Source organism: Stegodyphus dumicola, chromosome 1 (genome assembly GCF_044657685.1).
Source record: "Stegodyphus dumicola isolate Sdum_Otavi_A_Nest chromosome 1, ASM4465768v1".
Lineage (NCBI taxonomy): Eukaryota > Metazoa > Arthropoda > Arachnida > Araneae > Eresidae > Stegodyphus > Stegodyphus dumicola.
Genome location: NC_140768.1, coordinates 15,982,687 through 15,997,863, shown reverse-complemented (window position 1 = coordinate 15,997,863; position 15,177 = coordinate 15,982,687). Strand labels below are relative to the sequence as shown.

At 34.8% G+C, this 15,177-nt stretch overlaps 1 protein-coding gene across 2 annotated transcripts in view; it reads right to left on the bottom strand.

Moving 5' to 3' along the window:
- Nucleotides 1-15,177, bottom strand: part of LOC118203276 (5-hydroxytryptamine receptor-like) — a 325,669-nt gene that overhangs the window by 77,760 nt on the left and 232,732 nt on the right. The window lies entirely within an intron of this gene.

The following is a 15,177-nucleotide window of genomic DNA, read 5'->3' as shown; positions in this document are numbered from 1 at the left end:
CACCTGCTTGGTTTTCATGGTCGTGCTGCTGCCCATAAGCCTTTGATCACAAAGTCCAACCGCGCTGCTCGGTTAATGTGGTGCAAAGCACATCGAAATTGGACCGTAGATCAGTGAAAACGGGTTGTTTGGAGTGACGAATCAAGGTTCCCCCTTTACCTTCGGATGGCAGGGTCTGGGTCTGGCGTCTACCTGGAGAACGTCTCCTGCCAGAATGCATTGTGCCAACAGTCAAGTTCGGCGGAGGTGGAATTATGGTCTGGGGGTGTTTCTCCTGGTATGGATGGGACCGTTGGTCCCCATTCATGGTAAGCTCAACTCCGATTCCTACTGCACTATTTTGGATGACAATGTGCTTCCTACGTTGTGGCAGTTTTACGGGTTGGACCCCTGTTACTTTCAGGACGACAATGCCAGTTGTCATGTTTCGACGTTAACCAAGGCTTGGTATGGTGCCAATGGAGTTCATCGAATGGACTGGCCTGCCCAGAGTCCAGACCCGAACCCTATCGAGAACTTCTGGGACGAGTTGTATCACCGAATTCAGGGGTGCACTACCCGTGCAAAATCGGTGAAGGAACTTCTATGTCTTCTCCAAGCCGAGTGGAAGAAAATACCACTAGCTATCATACAAAGACTTGTGAAAAGTATGCCCCGGAGGGTCCGCGCTGTAATTACCTCTCGTGGAGGCTCTACCAACTATTGAGTTTGAATAAAGTTAGTTTTTCTTTTCTATCACAGGTGTCCAAATACTTATTGGTAGTCAGTGTATGCTCTCCGTTTTGAACAGCTAACCAGCGGCCGAGCGGTAAAGTTGCTGAACACTGGTAGTTCAGTCCGATGTTCAAATCCCTCAAACGTGCTGTCTGCATGGGAGTTTTCGTGGTTTTCCCCTTGTGTAAATTGTATACATTTCTGTTTTGCTTACAAAGTCCTCCCCGAATGCATCTCTTCCCTTAGGCAGATAGTCCTAGAGGCTTTACAATAATTATATACATCAAAACAAACCAAACTCTCCCTTTTAAATGGCGACGGAGATTAGGGCATCTAGTAGCCTGATGCTGGTGGTGACGAATTATCGTCCACTGCCCTTTAGTTCGAACTCTACTTGTACATACCACATTTTTTCTAAGAATTTTTCATGACAGGAATGTGAAAAATGTGCATTGCCAGGATTCGAGCTCCGAACCCCTCGAATGCGCCTCGAACGTTCTTCCAGTTACACCACCGCATGCGGAAAGGAGGGAGGCAATACGTAAGGACGGGGAAAATATCTTTTATACTTCAAAGCAAAATATTAGATTTTAATCATTTAAGTGTAAAAATTATTCAGCTTTGAAAATATTAAAATAATTGTGCATTAATTTGTAGACAATTTTATGTAGAGTTATTTCCCAAAATTCAAAATTAATTAGATGAAACGTTTCAGCGATGCACTGGATGCCGGATGGAAAATCATGGTCTTAAAGAGCAGGCATTGTACCAAATTAAAGAGTGCTCCTTTTAGAATTCTAAAACTTTAATATTTATTCGAATTTTTGAAACGCTCTACCTTTTGAAAACAATAATATAATCTCCTACATTTCCAAAGATTTATATTCTACGTGATTACACTTCCAAATGGGAAAATTTCTAAAATTATTCAAATTATTTATTCTTCAACGTTTGCGCAAGGACTAATGTAGCCTATTTATATCTTAAGGTAGTTTAATATAATTTGGTTGAATGGCACATTGATGTATTGTTATTTATTATAAGGAGAAATTTCGATTTAATTCTGTCATCTTTTTAAATTCTTAATGAAGAAACCACAAAAATCGAAATCTGAGTATAAATTACATCCCAATTATTCGTTTACATTGTAGAGATTAGATTCATAATTTCGTGTAAAATTTCATTCTAGTTGCTATAAAAAATCATCCAAATCAAAAATAAAACTTCATGTATGAACTAAGTATGAAAGTATCTAAAGCGAAATATGGCAATACATTTAATACAAAACTGTTCCTCCATCTTGAAAAATACACAAAGTAAAATTATATATGCAAAGGAAAATTTTAAAAGTAGATGAATTGAATAAATGAAAAAAAAATATCGCCATTTTTAATTCCGTGTGTGAAGTAACGAACTATTATAATCGCAAAAGATTTCGTGTATCATATTTTATACTTGTCTTTTTTTCAGCATTGCCCACTCCTAAGGCCGGAAGTGGTGATCATTTTATTGTGAAGGCACCTAATAGGCGGCCACCGTTACCTCCTATGAGGGGACGGACAATTTACATCCATGCCTTCTCCAGGACTCAACCACGGGCCCTTCGATACGCCTAACCACTATACCGTCTGGGCGGCGGGTATCATATTTCAACAACAATATCCATTTTGACCACTTACGAATCCATTTCAATGGGTTTTTTTTTTGCGTGATATCTGTGTGTTCGGACATAATAAAGGGAAGTACGTATGTATGTACCTTGCATAACTTAAAAAACGACTAGCCGCAGAATGTTGGAATTTTGTATATATGGAATTGTTATAACATGTAGTTGTGCACCTCCCTTTTCCTTTGCTATCGGCTACAGTAAACATACATACATACATATATATATATATATTATTGCTGTACATTGGAGTTGCATTTACATTTTTTTACACCTTAATGTGTCATTTTGTGCTTGGTTCAACGTTTAACCAGAAATTTCCCTTGAAAAGCCAGGTTGGACCTCGAATTGAGCTAATTTACCGTTTTCCGCTTTATAATTTTTATATGTTTTTATTTGTTTTATTTGTTTTAACTTTTCCATCGATTGGTTTTTTTTTTACATGTTTTAACTTGTCACATCGATTGGTATTTTACTGTATTTTTTGCCTTTAACTTGTATCCAACGATTAGTATTTTACTGTGTTTTATAATTTACATTTTATTTCACGTGTAGCCTCATTGTTTTTTAAAAAACTGTGTTGAACTTTTTCTTGGAGCTACAGCTCTTGGTAACTTTTTGGCGAGCTAACTACAATTTCTCTTCTCATTTCCTTAATTTTGCAGCATATTGAGCAAACGTTTTTGGTCAAATTGGTCCTTTAGTATTGTACTTACCACCTAGCTTATTAAATTTATATATATATATATATATATATATATGTAAATTCTTACCCTATTACCCGGCTCGGCGAACTCAGTACTTTTCTTCTTATATAGGTAAACTGCTCATTTTTTGCTTTATAAGTTCTTGAACTATGTTTTTATGTTCCGATTAAGATTTTTATGCCGTTAGTTAATCAGCATGAAATAGTTGCAGAATTATCAACAATTTAAAAGTTTAAGTAGTGCTAAGTCTAACGAGACCGCCATTTGTTTACATTTGAAACTCTCAATAGTACTCAAACTTCTCAGTATTAAGTCATTTGGTGCACTAACTGCAGTGTCTGTTTCCACAATGGGACCAAAATTTAACTTTCATTTTTGGGCACTAAAAATTTGGTCTTTCTTCCCTTTGGTGGATTGCATGTTTTGGCCCACAGAATCGAATATTAATTGTAATTTCTTTTATTTGTTTTTAACTATATCTGGTGTTTGAGGGGTTTTTTTTAATGCAGATGTTTTAATGATGAAACTTGAGGAAATAAGTTTAAATAAAATGCAGCAAAAAGTGTGTATAATTTAACAGGCGTCTTACAAAGAAGTCATATGATGTCCACATTACATATTTTGAATACATCAGTGTGATGTGTCTTTTTACATGACCCACCCAGTAAGATCTAACAACTTACGAAACAAAATACTTCTTCTTACAATGGCTAGAAAGAAAACACTTTTAAGAAAACAATAAAGAATCTATTGGTTTTCTAAGACAAAGGCTTGATAGATATTTCATAAAAGAGAACGCTTCTTTCCCTTTAAAATATACAAAAATTAAAATTATAGTTTTAACTACGGTTTACAATAAAAGAAACTATTAATACTGCCGTCCGGCATTACAAAGCCATTCATTTAATTATTGTCATACAGTAATGAATATCGAATATTTAATCACTAGGTTCCGGAACAAAACTTTAAAGATAATTAACAATTCATGAGGAGACGAATATTCTTAAATTTATACATAAATTTAAGTGCCCGCTAACTTTAGAATACTGCTCTTCCTATAATTCAATCAAGTTCTTGTTTCATTCAAACTGTCTTATAGACATTTCTTTACATAAGCCCCAGCATGTCTATTAAAACAGCTGACCATACTACGTCTCATGCAGTGGAAGTGATAAATAATCTCCTTAACTAAATTTTCTGTGCTTCACTTGACGTTATAGTCTAAACCTATCGCAACCTATTTTCTATAGAATAATTAATAGAATAAAAATAAAGTTTAGGCAGAGTGTAGGCTTTTATTCTTGCTGTATTTGCTGTTGTAAGAACGTTTTTTAGAATTCTTCACGAAATTTTGGAAAGATTTATTCCTTTCTTATTGCTATTTTTACTTTTGTAAAAACAAAAATGTTTCATTATTTTTATGTTATCATTATTTTACCTTGTATTCGTCATACATTTCTATATGCAAATTATAATAATATTTAGAACTGTTATGCCAATATTTAAGACAAGGTTACATTTTGTGTTGTCGGATTATATTCATTTTGTTCACCTATGTGAAATAATTAAGGTTAATCTTTAAATTATGGTAACTTGGCGATTTTTTGGCGAAAATTTGGCGACCAATCCTGCTACAGCAACCTGCTAGTTTTTGTTTGGACGCCATTTTGTTTTCACGAAGTGAAGGCTTTTTTTTTTTTTTTTTTTTTTTTTTTTTTCAAACTTAACATTTTTTTCCCAACAATCTGCTACCCGAATTACGCTTATGCTAGAACTTTTATGGAACAAAAATGCTTAATCATGACAAAGATTAGGTGCGAAATTGGGAGAAAGTGCAGAATCGCAAACTGCTTGCCGCGTTTTTAAGAACTGCACATACGCGGTATCCATGAACACGTCGACCTATTTTCACTTGAAAAAGCATCCCAGAATTGCACAAAAATGGCATTGCGCACACTCTTGACTTTATCCATGAACACTGCAAAATCCTAGCTAGTAACCTTTATCGCCTTACCAAAATGTCGCCAAACTACTTGTTACCATATTCCAAAAATTAACCATAATTAATTCTAGAAACAGCATCGGAAAACTTTAATAGTTTTTTAGCCCAAAGGATGCTAGCCCAGAAGGGCTATTAATTTCGTTTTGGCATTTTGCGTCGAAAACTTTAAATGTCCGTTTCACTTTTCAAATTGTTGTCATCAAATATTATTGCCCTGTGTTATAGTTAAAGAAATTAAATAATGAAGAATCTACATAAATGCGTGCATGTTTGTAGCATCCGAATATGAGCATCTGGAAGCACAAATTTAGAATCTAGAATTTGTTTTAATATTTATTTCATAATTTGTAAATCATTTATGAGTTTTTGATTAAGAGACTTAACGATTTCAAAGCGAGCAATGTCTAAACTGTACGAAGAAAAAAAAACATTTTTAATCTTCCGGCGTGCGAGACTGTGTATCGGAAATTCTAAAGATATACTCATTTTAAAATCATTTAGCGATATTTTTGTTTAATTGAGTTTTATAGTTTACGTGCAAAGAACATTTAATAAATAAATATTATACACAAAAGGTTAAAAAAAATCCCTGTGAATCTGAAAGCTTTTAGATTTTTACTTCCTTGTACGAAGTAAAAAGGAAGTATTGTAATCGGAAAAAGTTTCAGGCAGCATATTTAAACGAAAATATCCATTTTGACCGCTATCGAATGCAATTTAACGATGTTTTTGCGTGATATCTGTACGTAAGGACAGAATAAAATACTCTTTTCCTTCAAAAAAATTATAAAACTGCTTTAAAATTAATTCTGAAGAGAATTTTTCGTGGCGTCTGCACTAACGTATGTACGTACGTGCGTGCGTACGTATGTATCTGGCATAACTCAAAAACGAGTAGCCTCAGAACATTGAAATTTTGCATATAGGACTGCTATAACATGTAGATGTGCACCTCGTATTTTGGTTGCAATCGGCCGCACCAAACGTATATAAATATATTTATATATATATTCACTCTGTTACCGGGCTCAGTAATCTGTTTCTTTACTCTTATATGTTTGTAAATTGTACATTTTTTTATTTAAAAATGATTGAATTATGTTGTTCTTATCTTCCGGTTAAGGATTTTATGCCTTTAGTAAATCTGTGTGCAATATTTTTAGAATTATCAGCAATTTTAAAGTTGTTTAATTGCCGCTAAGCCTGTTTTTAATGGCGGCCATTGATGTTTACATTTGAAACAGGAGACTAGTGGATTCGTTGCCAATCTAGAGAAACTTAGCTTCGCAACAACAAAGATAACGCATTCATTTATTACTGCCAATTAAATCATGCTCAATTCTTTCTGGAATTTTTTCGAGGAAATAAGCGTTTGAGATTTACTTCATAATTTTTAATATAGATATTTTGAGTTTTTATGTATTTTTGCCTTCTCGCGAAGTGAGAACTAACTGAATTAATTAAATGAGAAATACTCAATCGTCTGTGAAAAACTCTTTCTTTTTTGTTTTGTTTGCTTAATTTCTTTTATACATCATTCTAGCTTTATTATAGTATTTGAATAGAACACGTGGCAACGATTAGCTAATTCTATTCTTTAAATGATATAAATTGTGTGCATTATGAGTTATAATATGAACGAAATATATACGTTAACTGTTGTATTATATAACAGTTAACTTATATAATACAACAGTTTATTATATAACAGTTAACTTAGTTTCCGTTATATTATTATTATATAAGTTAACTGTTATATACACTATTAAGTGAATCTAGCGCCAGAGTGTCGCTGTGGTAAACAAATACTAGAGTGAATTTTAAAGAATGCATTTATTCTATTGTGGTTTATGCGCTGTCAGCGAAGTATATTTAATTCAATCCAATAAGTTTAAATGAAATTCAAGAAAAAATGCGTATAATTTAATATTCCAATACAAGGAAGTCATGTGGTGTACACATCAGATTTTTTTTAATTATTAAACAAACAACCTTGTATTTGGCTTACATTTACATTAATCGATTTCGAGAGCCAACCAGTCCTCCTTTATCAGAAGCAAAGAAATTTGCACGATATTTGCAAATTTTGTTGCTCCTTATGAAGAGAAGAACCCGTACGCCCTTGGAATCGACTGAGTGTTTTATCTAAATCTACGCCAAAGACAAGGTTGTTTCTTTACTAATTTTAAGTTTCACTTTCGATATTATCTGCAAATTATTTATAATTTGGTTTCTTTCTCTGGTTACATAGCTACGAATGCTACAATTATCTTAGAATTCAGCAAAAGTTATTTTCTCCCCTGAATATTCTCGAAATTTCTTCTATCGGGATGTATATGGGAGGGTATGAGGCAACACAAAGGTGCTTTCGGATTAAACATGAACTCTTATGTGCTTTGAGTAAACCTGTATTATACATTGCTGTCTGTTTTACGGCTTGAAATCCTGGTTCGAACCGGATCCAGTTTATGCGTTTGTAGCGCTTCTGCGTTAAGAATACGAAGATCAAAGATCGGTTCTATTCAGGACTATGTTTAATTAAATATTGCAACAACCATAAACATACAAAAGCCAAATCCATAGAATAACGTAACCATAGAATATTGTAGAACATTATTGCAATCGACATGAGGACTAACTAGCATGAGGAAGCCCTTTGTTTCTTTGCTATCTTATCTTCGCAGAGAAGTTTGATTCCTAAAGGGAGAATGCATAATAAGAACCTTACGCCAAGCTTAATTCCGTGGAGATTAGATGAAGAAAGAAGAATTGCTTAGGCCTCAATGAAAACGGGGATTCACTTGCGTAATGCTACGCACGTGTGAGTTGCGGCGTAATCCTTTAAAAGTTTTCCTGCTAGTCACTAGTATCATCACCAAACTATACTGTAATCCTGTAACATATCACTGATAAAATTGATGAGATGCAAACTCGCAATGTGCTATCCGATTCTTTGCAAGACAGCACAAGTTTCATCTGAATTTTCGGTTTTTAAACAGTTTTGTTCTACAGAAATAGACTCAGAAATTGTTCTGAATTCTTGCAAGACGTCGTCGGTGCGAAAGAGGGCCAAATTTAGACTTTATAATGCCTTAAGCTGTTTTAGGATGGGGTCCTTTATAAGTCCAGATATTATATGTCAGTGCAAATATGATTTTCGGATACCTAGAGGGTTTCTTGGCGGGGGGCCCTAAGAAAGCGAGGCAATAAACTATATCAATAAGCTATAGCTTGTGTAGCTTATACGTAAATCCTGCACTGGTGCGGATTATGCTTAAATTTTGTAGAACACTCCACATCGGTTTTAAACAAAATAAATATTCATAGTATGCTACTTAGGTGACCAGAACTTTCATAGCAGTACAATAAATTACTGCAATGAATTTTTAAATTGCACAAAGCCATCTTCATGTTTTCAAAAAAATCTTAACCAAGAACACAATTTATTGTCCTTCTGGCTTCTTTTTTTGCCAAGAATTTTTTCTTGTTACAATTCTTTAATATATCCGACCTCGTTCAGGTACCATTTTTTTAAATGGTTTTTATTTTAACTATAAACATATTAATTTGAAGATAAGCATATTAAAAAGTGAAAACAGCTTAAAACGTAATGCTAAGTAATTTTGAAAAATAATAAAAAGAAGGATAATTTTTGCTTAAATTTTGCCTTTAAGGCAACAACCACGGTGAACAATGTATATATAAATATGCAGTTTATTTTAATTTGTATTTATGTTTACACTTGTTTTGTATGCAATGAAGCAAAATAATTAAGAAATATTCATATATTCTTGAGATAATTCAAAATGTATAGTATTTACTGTATATTTTCCTATTATTGCATCCAAAATCTAAAAGTAAAAAGTAACAATCAACTTCTAATTAATATTTCTAAAATCTTCCGCTTCAGAGCATGCATCAGATTATATGAAACATTTATAGAAAGTATCATTTAATTTTATCCATAAAAGTTTGAGTTATGGTTGTTACTCATTGGCAATATTTACAGAAAAAACATTTTTCAGAAAACAAGTTTAAAGTTTTCATAAAACAATTTCTTAGTGAAAGAAGCATCCTGATAATTAAAATTCCCCTGCTTTGTAACTGACACCTTGTCTTTTTTTTCACACACATTGCATTTTTTCTTTCGAACAAAGCGTAATGTTTTCTTTGTGTTTTTGTAAAACTTGTGGAATGCCGCCAGAGTCATGATTTTCCACTTTATTAAGTTTCTGAATTCCTTGCTCAGTGTAAATTTCAAGACACATACTTAACCTTTAAAATGCTCAAAGCAAACCTATAAATCCATCATTAAATTATATTAAATAGCACAACACTTACATTTGATCCAAACATTAATGTTTGGATCTAAGTTTATGAATGTTTCTTTCGGAACAATTTGCAATAAAATGCCATTAAAACGTTCCTTAATATTTTGAGTTTTCCCATGCATGCACTTTTTTAATAAGTCTTGTTTATGTAGTGAACTCCATATATGTAGGTTTAATTAAATTCAAAATATATGTTGATATACCAGAGGTTTTTGCCTATTTTTTTTTCTTTCCTGCAATCGCACATTGATAGGTGCACCAACTCATTGATTGAGGAGGGCATTGGCTTCGAAGCAGAGGTACAATGGAACAAGCAGCTAGTACAGTCTGCTGCATCTCAATTTAGTTTCCAACATTACTTCTAATTGCAATCCCTAATTCCGCACTTTATCAATAAAAGAATCAATCAATTTACATTTTCCTTTCAATTCAGGAGTGGAGTTTTTTTACTTTTCGTAGTCTACTACCAACCCTTTTGTGTACATATGCAATGCATTCCAGTTTCTTGACCGAATCTTTACCATATATATCTTTCACAATTAAAAACCCCTTAGAATCCTCATCCGCATGTGTCATCCATCCGTATACTTCAGCTTTTGTAATGTTCGGATCATTCAAAAAACGGATAAGCGCCAACTACTTCCATACCCGTAGCTGCTGCTTTATAATTTGCAGAACAATTATGTTACGCTTTGCATATGTCGTGCTGAAGATTGCATTCCATTCTGTTTACTTTGTTGCAAATGATGCAAAAATGTGACATAGCTTTCAAATCAAGCACTATGTCAAGGCTCATAGACAAAGCAGCAACACACCCATTCAACGTCGAATACCCTCTGCGCCAAACTAAATACGAAATTAAGGGAAAACACTATCGCCAGATTCTTAAAATGTATTACAAAATATCTTAGTACTAAGGTTTATAATTTACAAAATCTTGATGATAAATAAGGTTTCTAAATACGTATGTCTATTTAAACGCTCACTTCCGGCCCAGAATATGTGAACTTCCGGTTTTTCCGTTACAGAAAAATGCTTATAACTTCAGTTCTAAGTAACCTATCAACAAACAAAAACTTGTATTTTATTGCCAAAGATGTATTCTTTAAGATAATGTAATAAAGTAAAAATCGAAACTGTGACCGAAAATCGTCTTTTGTACGAGATCACCTTAAATAATTTTGACACTGTGAGCTCTTCCATGATGTCCTTGTCCTGTAAGTGACCACTTCTGAAAGTGACCAATATTAACTAAAACATAAGAAAATGCAGATATTGATAATTCTACAGGATGTATACAGTACAGATGTTACAATCTTTCAGAAGCGATATAGTACACCTAAACGATGGGAAATCACATAGCAATGCATGGTCGGAAACGCTTTCCTGGCGCGATAGTGAGGACACAAATCACAAGATAAGAAAGGGCATGAACAGGTTGAGAAAGCAAGTTGAGAAAGCAAGTATTATGCTTAGTACAGCAGAAACCAAAAAACAAGAACAGAAATAGATAACAATCGTCATCAAAGAAGGTGTTCGAAATTACAATCCTGGACCATGATGCAGGAATCGCATGTCATGCATCTTCCATGCACTATAGATGTGTCGCCTGCATCCCATTCCGGGGTCATGATTTCGAACACCTTCTTTGATGAGGGTTGTTGTGTGTTTCTGTTGTGCTATACATGTTTCCTAATCTAGTTAGTGACCTTCCTTTCTTGTGATTTGTGTTATCACTACCGCGACAAGAAAGCGTTTCCAACCATGCACTGCTATGTGATTTCCCATCATCTAGGTACAGTAAGACCTCGCTTAACGCGGGGGATACGTTCCATCATAGTAGAGCGTAATGCGAAACAGCGCTAAACGAGGCTATCTTTACATGTAAATATTGGGGTTAGGGCAAGATGCCTAGGAAATTGGTTAGGTATTAAATTTAAAAAGTATGTTTTTTTAATAAAAATAAAACCAAACATTTATTTCTTAAAGCCCAAATTAATACCACATTATTATTTCTTGCAAAAATAAAAACAAAATATAAATAACAAAACGAATATTCTTAAAAAAAAACAAATAAAATTCTCAGTCATATTTAATTAGCCTTCCGCGTTTTCAGTGTTCTGCCTTTTTGTGACAAAAGCATCTAATGTTGTTTGCCTTTTTCTTTTGCGTTGTTCTCTTAAAAGTTCTTCATAAACGGATAGAGCATCTCTAACACCACGCCTTACTTTTGAGCTCCTGTCGAAATTCGGAACATTTTTAATGAATTGATCCATTATTTCAGTTATGGTAGACAAACTCCTTTTTACAAACGCCATCGAAAGTTCTTTTTGCTCTTCTTCTGAATCACTGCTGTCAACATTTTTGTTTTCTTCTTGTTCAGTTAATTCCTTGAGCTCATCATTAGAAAGACTAGCCGCTGCTTCTTGAATTATTTCATCGACATCTTCCACATTTACCCCTTCAAAATATGTCTGTACAATACCGCACCAAACAAGAAATACAAGTACACTCTTTCGGATATGTATTTGAAACCTATAGCTGCATAATATTTCGGGGAATCCCCGTATGCTGCGAGCGATTTCGTGGAATCCCCGGGTTGAAATAAAAGAGCGCTAAACCGAAACAGCGCTAAACGAAACAGCGTTAAGCGGGGTCTTACTGTATACTATATCTTTTTTGAAAGTTTGTCACGGCTTGGCTGATGCACCTTGTATTATTTTCTCATTCAATACTTTCCCAATATGACAAAAACCGTTAAATCGTGTATTCAGGCACCCACTAATGATATCTCAATCAAACTAAAATATTTTTGTGTTAAATCTTAAAATGTTACTCTAAAAGAAAAATCGCCTAATGAAAAACAATAATTAAATCATTTCTTAATCTCTTTCAACATGGCATTAATCGTCATATAGTATTTTTTTTGCGATGTTGTTTATATAATAAATTTTACATTTCTTGTCTGTGTAGCTAGCAACATAGAACAAATCAACATTCAACCAGCGCCCATGCCATCAAAACGTATTGTTGACTAACCGAAGTGTCCTGACGTATTCAGATTATATGCAAAGTGAAGAGGCATCATTATGAAAGATGGTAAGTTTTTCAAAATCTTATGCAGACAGTATGTTTTTTTTTTCTTATTTTGGTTCAAAGAGAATTTTGCAAAACGTTACCAAGCTCAAATAAAACTGCAATGCCACGCAAAGGTTTTAAAAAGAACTGACACTTGCTTTGAAATCAGATATGTCTTTCTTCAGAAATGAGCTTTCAGAAAATCACTATCTACTTTGGGCAATTTTTTCAGTCTTCGAAATATTCACGAAAAACTGATAGAAAGAAATTTAAATTCTTCTTGAAAGGTCCTGAACTAGTTTGGAGCGTTCTAAACTGTTCTAAAGAGTAAACGAACTCGACATTATCTAAGGCTTTTAGTAACAACTGATAGAAGAAATGCAACAACGGTAATCTGAAATTAAGACGGGGGACTGATTTAAAAATTAAAACTGTGTAGAAAAATTAATATTCTTTTTTGTGAATATATATATGTGTGTGTGTGTATCAATTCTTTTCTGAGCATGTATGGTACCACTAATAGCGGGAACGGAACAACGATGATGTCAATCTAAGTTGGATGGCATGTATGCAAGATAGATAGATGTGAGAACAAAGTATTAACATAAACGGTTTGAGTCAAAAGTGGTGGTGATTTTTCGTAATCTTATGTAGGCAGTGACTTTCGTTTTGTTTTGAAGTTCAAGTGTGCAAAATTCATCGACATCGGAATTAAACTGTATATTTATATGAATTGCAAACATAAACAATCGTGTACTCTTATATATGTAGTAGATTTATTATTTTCTCTTCCCAAACTTAACAAAACTTAAGCAACTTTCTGATTTTGGGCGCAATCCTGCAAAACATGAAACTCATACTACAGAGACACTTAAAGGATGAGATCAATAAGAAACTTACAGTACCAAACGATGAGAAAAATTAGAAGGTATTTTCTCCCTCCTTTCTGCATGCCTTCGGGGTGCAACGGTAAGACACATGGCGTCTATCGAGAGCTCCAGGCTCGAGTCCCAGCCAGGGCGTTGCATATTTTTCACACCTCCTGTTTTTTTAAAAAAAAACCTAATGAGTACAGTAGCGCCGAACTAAAAGCTGGTGGATAATGATTCTTCACAACCAGGATTTGGCGATTAGGTCCTCTAATCCCAAGTCATCCTTTAAAATGGGGGTGTTTTCTCCCTCTTATCTGCATGCCTTCGTGGTATAGCATACTCGGCGCGTATTGGAGAGGTCCAGGTTCCAGTCCCTGCTAGAGAACTGCTCATTTTCATGTATTCTGCTTCAAAATGTGTAATGTCTCTACAAAATGCTTTATTGACAAAACGACATTGGCACAGGAAATTGTCTGGCCAGTAGGTAGAACAGCAAACCAAAGAACCTTGGTAAGAAATATGACCTCCCTAAATGAAATGGTTGCTTTGTACTGTCTGTCGATACTCAACACAAGATTATCTAACAGTTCATGGAGTAACAGTTTCCATTCTTCAAGGGATATTTGTTGCAGTTATCTGGTATTCTCTGAAAGTGAAAAAGTGCCACTATGTGTCTCCTTAAAGTATTCCACTCATGTTCAATTGGGCTTAAATTACAGGAACACACTGGCCAATCCATTGGGTATATATCTTCACTTTCTAGGATCGCTTCAATAGCGTGAGTCCTTTGTGGCCATATGCGACTATTTTCGTCCATAAAAACAAAGTTAGGACTAGTGGCTCCCCGGACGTCTGCCGAAAATGTGGAGCTTGGTCCCTACGTTCATCATAATGTTTCTACATAATGTCTCCAAGAACATCCCAACAGTCTCTTGCTCTGAGTAGTTAGTGGGAGGAAAACATGCCCCTACATCTTTCCATCTCAAAATGCGCCGCGAAGTGTTGTCAGCCTGAAACGACTCTGATAGGTAAGAGGACATTGACTCTATTGATGAGGTGCTGAGTCTTTATGCTCTCTGCATAGTTGCGAACGCTGCTGCTACTGTCAATGGTATGAAGCGTAGGGAACGACGGGTCAGGAGGTCACCTCCATGAAGTCGTCTGGCCACAGTAAACCGGAACACCGTTGTCCGGTTGCCGTGCGCATCTCCTGAGCAATGTTCCTCGCTATCTGGTTTCGATTTCTTTTCACTTGCACGACGCTCTATCTGTCATCAGTCACCATTTGTTTAGCCGAACTACTCATAATTCTCATAGCTGTACCTGTCGCACCAAGCTCGTACCTGCTTTTAAGCTCCTGTTTCAAAGTTTGTAAACCACTGTTTCAAATAGGGTCTGTTCAGCCTCGACAGAGACTATAAGGGTACTGTTAAGTCGATCTCAGGCTGTGTGACTGCTAAATGTTAAGTTTCGAAAAAGGTAGTCCTTGGGGCTTTTAGCTTCCCGGGATCGCCTCTGACACGAGAGACCATAAAAGCCGTCTTATGGACTACTTGGTGGCCTAGGTGTAGATCTTGGTGGTCTGTATAAATTTCGTTGCTGGTATGATGTACGTACAGACAGAATAGAGGATTTCTTTTTCCAGTATAGATTGTAAACTAAATTTAAAGATTCAAAAGAGATTTTTTATTTTTTGTGACGGTATGTGTTTTGCAGAACTCAAAATCGATTAGCCGTAAAACGTTGAAATTTTGTATGTGGGACTGCTGTAACATCCAGTTGTACACATGTCACTTTTATTGCAGTG